The following is an 11888-nucleotide window of genomic DNA, read 5'->3' as shown; positions in this document are numbered from 1 at the left end:
TGATTAACGTTCGTGTTTATGCGAGAAAAAACGGGTACAACACACAGATATATTTCCAAAATATTTATTTTAATTTAGTAAACTTAGTTCAGGTAGTAAGAGATCAATATTCATAATTACATTAAATATTCCATAATTGCCGTAGGATATACAAAAATAATACTCAAAGGTTGGTCGCAGACAATTCAACAAATAATAAATAAAAAATCGTCTCAATAAATACATTAATGTTACATTAAACAATATCAGGCAATTAAAAATAAATTTGTCTTTTTATACTGTAGTTTATAATTCTTGCTTCAAACTGATGATAGAGCTTTGACAACTATTAGAACTACTTCAGTTACTTATAGTTCATTTATATGCGCGATAATCTATGTCTAAAATTGGACAGATGAAATTATTTATATTCCTACTAATAATTCCAATCAAGATTGCTTTCTTAAGACGGCCTTGACCTCCATGAAAAACTTGATTTACTTTTTTTATAGACAAACGTTTAAGCCAAGTCCTTAATGATTATGAAGCCCTCGCAGCTTTATAATAATATTATCGATTGTGGTAACAAAAGCGTGGCATCCTGTGGTCTTCTTAACACATCTCCATCTCGTCTTGATACCCTCGTTTTGGTGTACGGTGTACCTGTGTGTGCCGATGTCGAGGCAACGCTTACCGCCTGGTGTGAAGCCAAACAAAGCTGAAAGGTCATATTGATGGAAGTTAAATGTCAGATTCTTAATCCTGACTTGATAAACAATGTCATACATATCTACCTTATTTGATGGTTCTGATTGCAATATGATTTACCTGAGAAGGATAATGGAGATATTTTGCATAAATTGCGGAAACTAAAAATATATCGTACAAAGATATAATTAATGTTGTCTAAAAACGGTCAATAAAACCACAAATTAAATTATAAAAATCCTTTAATATTAAATCTTTTTAATTTACTTTAACATAATTTTAAGAATCTAAATAACTATTCTAATATAAGTACTGTACATAACAAATGTTACATATTAAAATTCATAAAAACAGTCATTAAAATCCCATGGAAGCTTCATGTCATATTCATTTAAATAGTTCAAATATTTAAATGCAATAATTCAAAAATGTCTTATTCAACCCGTTTTTTGGACATTTAAATTAAGTATTTTCTTTAAACGCATTTAAGTACTCCGATCGTGAACAAAATATACCTATTTAAGTGTTATCAAAATAAGTGTGTAATGGTATTAAATTGTTTTAGTTCAGTCAATGTGTTTTCCAGCTGCCTTATTCGCCCTGCCACTGTTTTGACATTGTTACAAAAATAATTCGGTAAAAAATATATTTTTTTAAAATATTGAGTATAGTTCGATAAAAAAAAACTCGTAGTTTCTCGATACGCACCTCACATTCCTTGCATTTTAATGTTTAAGAGAAGTCTCAGCCAAATTTCTCTTAATTATGTTAATTTATCTACAATTTTTACTCTTAATAAAACGTACAAACATTAAATTATAAATTGGCAATTTCTATGGGAACTATGATATGATAGACGACGAGCTTGTTAGATAGATAATGCAAACTCGGCAGACACACTGCAATAACGTTTATAAACAGTGGCGAGAAAATATTTGAATTATATAAGAATTTCATATCTGATGGATAAGTCTTTCCCTTGGGTACATACTAAAAATAATAGAACCCAATACAAAAGGAATAAAAGTGTGAGAATGACATTATTCCCGTACGATTTTTTTTCTCTATTGGCGTTAACGACTGTACAAAGGCATCTCGGTCACGGCCCCTAAAAATTGTCATCGCTATGCCGGCCGACATTAATGATTATGATCACCGCTCTCCTTAATTATATTGTCTTTGTACGTCAAAACGGTTGCCTTGCAGTTGTTAGGCCGTTTCATTTTGCAAACCCAATGGATCCTCTCTCCATTGCCCCATATTTTGTTTCTTATGAACACATTGTTCTCAACAATAAGTTTCTTGCCGCCCCTCTTCGTTGGCACCAACAGTGCATCTGTAAAAAGGTAATAGTTTAATAGTATTTCATATCTTCTGTAATTTGAAAAGTTAATTTGTTTTAGACTATCTTCTTTAGCATTTACCTATTCGTTAATTATGGTGGGACACTTACCGCATATAAATGATCACACTCCAAAAACTTCTACATAACCGCATGATCGATGCGTTATCAAACTATAAGGTAAGAATAGCCTATATATAATATTACCTATTTTGTGCATGTGGAACTAGCTTGTAAGAAATTGTTGCACTTAGATATGTCATATTAATTGTTTCCGTTTGAAAATTGTATTGGTGTAAACAATTGCTGGCTAGTTAAATTAATAAAATAAAAATAAATAATAGACTATTCTCTTGATAATTCTTAATCGTAACTGTCTAAAAATACTACAAGCGACAGCTGGGCCCTTATTCTGTATGATAGTGTAAACGCGTAACGCGGCCGTGTCATGTTATCTTCGAGAAATGTGCGTGGAATGGTATTCTGTTAGCCAAATTTCTATAGTACTAAACATGACGCGTTGTGTTACGTTCTTGTTACGCACTGTTAAAATAACGTGCGGGATAGAGAATAAGGCCCCTGGTACCGCAAAGAACGCGGAAGAATTCTGCTAAATAACACCGTCGAGGAACGCTATCCCTACAGTGAAAAATGTAATTCCAACTATTTACACACAGACGGCGATATAAATTTGACTATACGCGTATTTAGTATTACCAAGTGTTCATCCTATTATACTTGATTATTAATCGTCATTAAACGAAAAATAGATATTAAACTGTTTCTATGAATGATAGTAACTCCATACTATTTTATGTGAGATGTAGAAAAGGCAACGAAATAAAACTGCTTTACTAACATCATTTGTAATTATTTAATCATATAATTGACACCGCTCCTGTTATAGATAAAATTAGTAAAACCTTAACCTCTCTCCTCAGATTAAGATGGATTAAGCATATTTCTGGTTACCCTGGCAATATATCGTTTTTATTTAATATTATTATAAGTATAGATTAAAATAATAACTAATGATTCCTTGTCTTTACGCGAATGTTTGACATTGCAATAAACATACTAAAGATTTTTTTCACGAGTTTGTTTGTCACATTACTCCCGACGTTTTGAAGACTGCTGCACTCTGATATTGGGACTGAAAAACAAATTATAACAAAAAAATCTGTAACGTAATTTTATTGAATATATGACACCTAACTACTCAAACTATTATTAATATAAAATATTAAGTATATAGCGCCCACGAATAAAATTGTTATATCAATGAAATATAGTACTAGTTATAAAAACTTTGCTCGTGGTTGGATATATTTCGTATCAACCGGAACTGCAGCGACCGTAAATGAGGTGTCAAAACCTGCCATCCACGCGTGCCGCGTTCCGCGATCAGCTTGTATATCTGGTTCAAACAAGCAATGATTGTGCCGCTTGCCGGGGATAATCATCTCTCGTCAGTCGACATTCTATTTGGACCCCATTCGGTACCGTCGAAGGCAATGAGATCAGTTTCCCGTGCCCAGATTAACGATACGTCTATACCCACGCCTATCACAATATATGCAATAGCAAGTATATAAAATAAAGTTACCTAGTAATTGCAAGTAACAAATACAACGAAAATATAATAGAAATTTAAAACTAAACTTATAAGTTACAATGGCCATCGACCACCTAATGGGGTAGTTTCCCATGTTTGACTTAGTTTATTATTTTAAAGGTAACAGAAAATAATATGAAAAATAAATTCTTCTGTGAAATCACCACCAAATTGGTTGAAAAATAAAGCAGTTATTCATATTTGAAATATTTTTGGGAGCAAAAGTGGGGCCGTGGTGGGGTTATCGCGCTGTCCTTTTGTCGCTCACGCAACGTTATAGCCGTTGGGTTTGGGTGACGACATTTCCATATTACTGTAATTTGACAGCTTTCCTTTCCACCAAATTTCAAAGCTTTATAACTTATTTATTATTGCATGGATTTTTAAAATTATTTTTTCGGTAGATTTTAGATGAAATACATTTATGATAAATGTATTTTTAAAAAGTCGTCAAGTACTCTATTGTGTGTATCACGTTCATTCTTTAAGGCATCACCTACACGGCAGACGTAACCAAATCCCTACGCATATTAATCTTATTCAACCCCTTTGAAATTCAGTTCGTGACTTGAGTGTTCACCCTTTATTTTAAGTACATTATTTTCGAATGTTAAAACAGTCGCTTTACATCCATAGGCTCGCTTCTTGCACACCCAAAATATACTCTTCCCGTCGCCCCAAGTTTTATTCTTGATGTAGGTATTACCGTCGAGTAAGAGCATCATGCTTCCACGCTTTGTGGGCATCATAACTGCCTCTGAAATCCGTAACAATTATACAGTTTACAATGTAAATAAGGTGCAATTTACCTGTGGTGTAATAAATAAAAGGCATATTTGTACAGCACAATTTATTTATATCTAGGTATTGTTACTATTAATAACAATGATTTTGAACTAAAAACATAGATCGAATGGAATGAAACCCAGGTACAATGATTTCTTTTGTTTGCGAATTAGACATTAAAATAAATCGATTTTTTGGATATTATCGCAATTTTTTAAATTATAATTTATGGATTAAATAGGATACGTTTTTTGTAATACACAATTATAAAGTATGGAATCCGTGACATATAGACAATTACAATTTATTTTTAAAACCTTATTCCTTCATTAAATGTAAAGGCAATTAGAAACAGTTGTCTGGGCTCAGTTTTGAAAAACGCAAACTTTACTTACTGAGATTTACTATTTTTAACAACACAGACATAACAAAAAAAAATTAAAACACGTATTTCAATGATTATGTAAGTTATTCAACTTGATAATGTCCCCATCCAGTGTAATGGCGGAGGCGCGACATCTCTTATCCTTCTTCCCACAGACCCACCTGATGTGGGGTCCTTTGCAATCGCTCCTGCAGTTAAACCTGTACATTCCGATTATCATCACCGGTTTCCCAAGACGAGTCGTCGTGAAGAATATATCTGTGGAAACGTTACGTAGAAAAGAAAAAGGCATTATAACTGATCCAATAGACTTCATATATTTTCGTTGAAATTTAGAAGTACTATACTGCGATGCAACCTCTTATATTATTTATTTGTACCTACCGTATATACACGCAATCTAAAAATTAATTCGATTTTTAATTTTGACTGCGTATTTTTAAAGAACAATGAAACGCCTGTATATAAAAATAATAACTATTTATTAAATTATATCTAAATCCCTCTTCAATTACAATTAAATAAAGTACATACAATCAGTGATTTCTTAACACCATAAAAATAAAAAAACGCATTTCTTGTTATTTACGGAAATAAAACAATTCACTATAATCTTTATACAACTACACAAAACAATATTTAAAAAACAAATAACAATATCACGTTCGGTAAAGAGTAGGCAGAAATATAACAAATACCCATATTTTAACAATTATAATCTCAATGGATCTGCCCAATAATTAACTAAGTCACAATCTCTGGATCACACTAGTGTTAAAAGATTAATGCCTGCCTAACCCCAAAATACCTACCACATAAATCACAGTTCACCATTAGTTGCTTAATATTACACATAAGTACGAGCCTTCGTCACTGTTGGCAAAAGGCGAACAGTACAGACGCACATCTCATACAAAATCAGGACATTCTGCATTTAATAAAGCAACTACTGTTTTATACAGTTCTTCCATCTCTCGATATGTAGATTAAAGACTTTCCCGCTCTCACACTCACCACGACAACTCCTGTAAGCCAGTAACAGCAGTGGCATGCACAATGACACCGAGCTGTAAAGCTCGGCGAGTTTCAAGGAACACTAATTTATCTTTATCCCGCATAGAAATTTATCATAGGGAGAAGTTCGAAATTCCAACTCGATATGTAAGTTGAGCAGTTCTCGATGTACCATAATAAACCTGTGGCCCAGCTATCTAACCCAGAGCCCCAGTACCAACAAAAATGGGGCCTCCAGACCCAATGTATAACACGACCAAACTTTAGATAGGTAACATGCTTTCTTAGTTTAATCAATCTGGTGACCTAAAAAAAATATACTGATGCTAGGACCCTCTGTTTTCGGGACCCCTGTGCCTGTATCGCATTATCCTAAGGTATCTATGCCCTAATAAATTGCGTTAGTCATGGTTGTGTGTCCCCGCGATTTTGATAATGACACTGTCCACAGTGGTGAGAGCGGCTGTGCATTTTACGGTCCTCTTCTTGACGCAGGACCATCTGGTCTTCGCTCCGAAGTCTCGCTCCTTCAGAAACTTGTAGCCGCTGTGCAAAATTACAGGATTACCTCGGTTCGACAATCCAAACACGGCTTCTTCTGGAACAAGTATTTTGATTATTAATTAATTATTACTACAGTATTACGGCAAAAAACCAACTGAATCAATAGATAATACAAGAAATTGGTTTAAAAAAGTGATAATATAGTTTAATATCATAATACTCACGTTTAAAATTCAGTAAATTATGTAAATAATTTTCGACAACCAATTATTCTAAAGATGATCAATTAATAAAAGAAATTATATAGCGTTAAAATCAATTTATTATTATTGCAGGAAACTATCACAACACACAGATTAATACTTTAATATCACTATAAAATCAAATAACAGACATATCGACTAGATTGTTAGACAACTCTCAGAGGAAATACATATTATGTATATTGTTGCTTTACCAATAAACGTGGTACAAAGGCATAAAATTCGTCTTGTTTATAATATAACTCGACTGAGGACTTTATACGTCTGCATTTGCATGTAGAGTGTGCGACGCCTCGCGTTAAAGATCATAGATTTTTATTTTATTTTATTTATGAAGTGTTGCCAACAAAATTAACAACATTACATACAAAAAGTAATAAAAAAATCGAAATCAACTAAAGATAGATTAATATTGGCGGAAGCGGATGTGAATATCGCAATACTAGCTGTACCATGTTTATTAGGAAACCTATATATACAGCTTACATAACTATGATATACAAGTGGCAGAACACTCTTGAATCACATTATATTATATATTGTTCGTCGCTCATCATGCGGTGCTACATATGAACAATATATGATGCAAATCTTGTCTAATGAATGCATTTTATGAAACAAACATTAATAAGTAAGATTTCAAATAATGAGAGAGCAATGATTTCTCATGTTTACGTGAATGTTAAACATTTAAATAAAACTATTTTACGGATTTTATCGCACTTTTTTATATTATAATTATTTCACGACGTTTCTAACAATTTGCAGCCTTCGTGGTACGCAGCGTGATCACGAAGGTGCAGCGTAAAATAGTTTAATATATTGTACTTTAATACGCTTAAATTAATTCGTATATGATGTTGAGTTACTAAAATGATATTGCTTTGTTGAATAGTAGAGACGGTAACGATAGCTGGTAACGTATAAGACCGAATGCTCTTAGCTAAATAGTAAACTGTAACGCATATACCATACTTTATATTTATCAATGTTGACTACAGATTAGAATTAAGGCTTAAAACAAAGAATTGACAAAGTCAGATCATTAAGATTATAATTAGTCGTATAATACGTGTAATACTAAGGATAATCATTTATGGGATTCTCATCGCTAGGATTTAAGCTATCCTTAGATCCACGTGAGAAAATTACAGTCTAAAAGAAGTTTTTGGTGGCTCATAAACCCACAATGGAATACTAAAGCAGGTTTTGATTCAAACATTTCCATTAATGTCATAGTCATTAGTCATTCATGTCCATTAATGTAATAATGAATAGTCCTAATCCAGCAGCGAAGACACATAAAAAATCTAAAAATATGGTACTTTTTACAAACTATATATAGATGATGTAACAAGTAACAATAAAAATCCATTAATATACATGATTAGTAATTTTTATGAGTATGTTTTGCGTTAACATCAATCGGTTTCTTATTGAAGGTGACCATGGACGCAGGGCATCGTAAAGATCTTCTTCTACTACACACCCACCACACCCTGTGTCCCACAGTGTGATGTTTCGAGTAACGATAACCATGGTACCACATAAATGTTTTAGTTCCACTTTCATTGGTCACCATATTATAACCTGTAAACATAACGGCAATTCAATAACAAACATTAGTCAAATGTTTTTAATACTAATCTATAAGATATTGAAGTTACACACAACACTTATTCCCATTACTTGGTGCATTTTGAATCGTACAAAGTCCGTGTATTACACAATATTCTTTAAAATTAAATCGTAAACTGTAAATGGGATCAATCGAAGCAATAAATGGACACATATTTTTTATTATGATTAATTCACATATTATATAATATTAAATTACAGATAAATTTATTAAACAATTTCTAACTACAGATTTTCTTTTCATTACGAACTGCTATGATTACATAAGCCTCACAAATAAGCTATAACTACCACACCATAATGAATTATCGAGAAATATTGCAACTAGCGACGATAGCCTAGTTGGGTATGGAACGGTCTGCCGAGACGAATGTTCGCAGGTTCAAATCCCAAGGGCACACACCTCTGACTTTTCTAAAAAATCATGTGTGTATTCTTTGTGTATTTATCGTTCGCTTTAACGGTGAAGGAAAACATCGTGAGGAAACCTGCACATCTGAGAAGTTCCTCTAGAGGAATTTCGAAGGTGTGTGAAGTCTACCAATCCGCACTAGGCCAGCGTGGTGGACTAAGGCCTAATCCCTCTCAGTAGTAGAGGAGGCCCGTGCTCAGCAGTGGGCAAGTATATAATACAGGGCTGATATTATTATTATTATTATTGCAACTAGTAATTTATCATCAACAATAACACTGCTAGACATAGTAATTAAAATTAAAGCTCTAACCGCAAGCCGCGCCATATTTCTTCATGATTACTCCTACAGCTGCTAACATTTAGCGTAATGTTTATAAAGGTTATTCTCGCAAATTTCTGGCATCATTCCTTCTCTGCTTACACTCGCAGATATGTCGAACCCGATTTTATCATCAGCTCCACCAGGCTCTTTTCCGATTCTCTATTCCAATATCTCGCCATCACCAAATTCAGAAATAATATAAATTGTTTTTCGAAATTCCAATCCCCACCTCATAGTGTGCAATGTCGGGATGGTGTGAATGTGGTTGTCCGATTTTGATGATGTTCTTGTAGATCGTGGTGATGGAAGACTTGCATTTAGTGGAGCATCTCTTGGAACACACCCACCATGTTTTGGGACCAATCACTTTGTTTTTGGTGAATCGATGCCCGTTAAAAAGTAGGTACTGCTTTCCGCCGAGTGTCTCGAATATTACTGCAATTAAACGTTTATGTAGAAATTACTATGGAAAACAGAATTACGAGTACTTTAAGTACTGCTTTGATAGGTTGAAATTAGACTGTTTTGTGTAAGAAAATACAAAAGATTACTCTAGGGGAGACACAAGGAGGTTTTGTCAGACACGTTGGATGCAATACTCACATAATAACATGCATTCGAAATATTCCAGGACTCCTTCATTTCATTGAAAAAGAAATATGATTTGACATTCTTTAGGAGGCATACTAAACATACATTTAAAAACGAAGCATGATCCCACACATAGTCGTAAAGATATTGTACATACTTCTGAATACATTTACTTATTAATGGAAACATTATCTACAAAAAACAACATTTATTTTAGTGTAATTTTTATTTGAATACCAGTTATTTGTGGGGTAAATAAATAAGTAATTAAATAATTATTTATTTAAATAAATAACTCGTTATACCGCGGAATAGACATCGCCAAACTACGAGTATAACTATACTAAATTAGTTCGTCCAAAAAAAATCATTAAAACGGAAACTAAAAGACCGACTGCTTGATTTCAAGACATTTCAGACAATGTGAGCTCATTCTTCGTAAATCAGACCGTCAACAGCTAAAAAAAACCATTTTACATAATTGTAAAATGTATGTAATTTGACTTTTCAGTCGACCGACATCTCAGTTCCTCCGTGACCATGAAGGCTGCAAAGTCTTTGAAACGTCGGTAGTAAAATATAATATAATATAATAATAATAATATCAGCCCTGTATTATATACTCGCCCACTGCTGAGCACGGGCCTCCTCTACTACTGAGAGGGATTAGGCCTTAGTCCACCACGCTGGCCTAGTGCGGATTGGTAGACTTCACACACCTTCGAAATTCCTACAGAGGAACTTCTCAGATGTGCAGGTTTCCTCACGATGTTTTCCTTCACCGTTAAAGCGAACGATAAATTCACAAAGAGTACACACATGATTTTTTAGAAAAGTCAGAGGTGTGTGCCCTTGGGATTTGAACCTGCGGACATTCGTCTCGGCAGACCGTTCCATACCCAACTAGGCTATCGTCGCTTCAATAATAAAATATAATATAAAAAACCATGATAAAATAAAAAAAATAGGTTCATTTTAAAGGATAGATGATGTTCATGTATACAATTTACCAAGGCAAGATATGTTCTAACATACAAGACAAAAAAAAAAACATTTAAAAAAAGCATTTATTTTTCTACGCACACATCAGAACAACAAAAAAAAGTATAAAAAGAAAAATAAAACACACAGTTAACAAAATCTAATTTTAAATTGGGCGTAAGTTATTCTTGTTTTCTTAACCTTAAAATTAAATTAAATATAACGTACACTATATACGTTTTGACATAACTACCCTTATTGCATACAATCTATTAGAAAATGTTCACAAATCGTACAGCAAAAACAGTCAATATATTTATTTAACTTTCTTATTTCAAAAAAAATAAACGAAACACTTACTTTTTCAATCAACATCATTTTATTATGATTACGAGCCATCCCGATACTGCTGTATATTATGGTAATGTTGGTTTTTTCTCTTTATAATATGGTTTTCGTAGGTGACCACGGTGGCTCTACATCCTCTGTACGTCTGGTTGCACGCCCAATAGATCCTGTTACCGTTCGCATTGATCTCGTTGTACTTACACCCGTCGAGAGTTAGCAAACGCTTGCCTCTTTTCGTGTGGGAGACAGTAAAATCTGAAGAAAAAACAGTTTTGGGTACATTTAGAATAATATAATTCACAGACCAATTTTTAAATGTAGTGTTCATTCAATTTCTATTTTACTTATTAGTCGTAAATGTAAAATGATATTTAATAATTTTTAAACACGTTTTATTTAACAGTAATACATAAAACTTTAAGTTATTTGTTACTTACAGTGAACTAAAGCCTATAACATTATTGCAAAATAGTACTTAAAAGTTAAGTAATTGAATCTATGTACGAACAATATTTAAAGACTAAAATCGGCGCAGGTTTAAATTTTCTTCAACCTTTTGTCGATGCCATAACATCAGAATGTTTTTACGATGCGATCAAGTGTGATCAAATCCTGCATCCCTTGTACGTCTGGTTACAGAGCCAATAATTCCTCTTGTCGGTGGAGATCATGTCCTTGTATTTACAACTGAAATACAAGAGATTCTCGTTCTTCATTTTTAAGGAAATAGTTGTTTCTGAAAAAAACTAGTATCTATTATAGAGTGCTCGCCGCTTGGATCGCATTAAAAAACCTTGCCGGAATAACAGTTTATTGTTTACTTTTCCAGAACAAAATATAACTTACTTTTAATTCCAAAACATATCTTTGTAACGTGCAACCGTTACATCAAAATACCTTCAATGGTTTCTGCGTAGATGGTTACACATCCGTAAACATACGTAGTCATAATTGAAATAAACTTTCTCATTTCCATAATTTCACTCCTAACTAAATA

At 33.1% G+C, this 11888-nt stretch overlaps 1 long non-coding RNA gene across 1 annotated transcript; it reads right to left on the bottom strand.

Annotated features, from left to right (window-relative positions):
* Positions 1-6637: 6637 nt before the first annotated feature.
* On the bottom strand, positions 6638-9754 carry LOC119190048. The gene is made up of 2 exons (XR_005112750.1): positions 8960-9754; positions 6638-8186 (listed from the first exon to the last, which is right to left on the bottom strand). It is a non-coding gene; the product is annotated as an uncharacterized LOC119190048 (long non-coding RNA).
* Positions 9755-11888: the final 2134 nt, after the last annotated feature.

This window comes from Manduca sexta, chromosome 21 (assembly GCF_014839805.1).
Source record: "Manduca sexta isolate Smith_Timp_Sample1 chromosome 21, JHU_Msex_v1.0, whole genome shotgun sequence".
Lineage (NCBI taxonomy): Eukaryota > Metazoa > Arthropoda > Insecta > Lepidoptera > Sphingidae > Manduca > Manduca sexta.
Note: the sequence above shows the minus strand (reverse complement) of the source record. Positions and strands in the feature narration are given on the sequence as shown.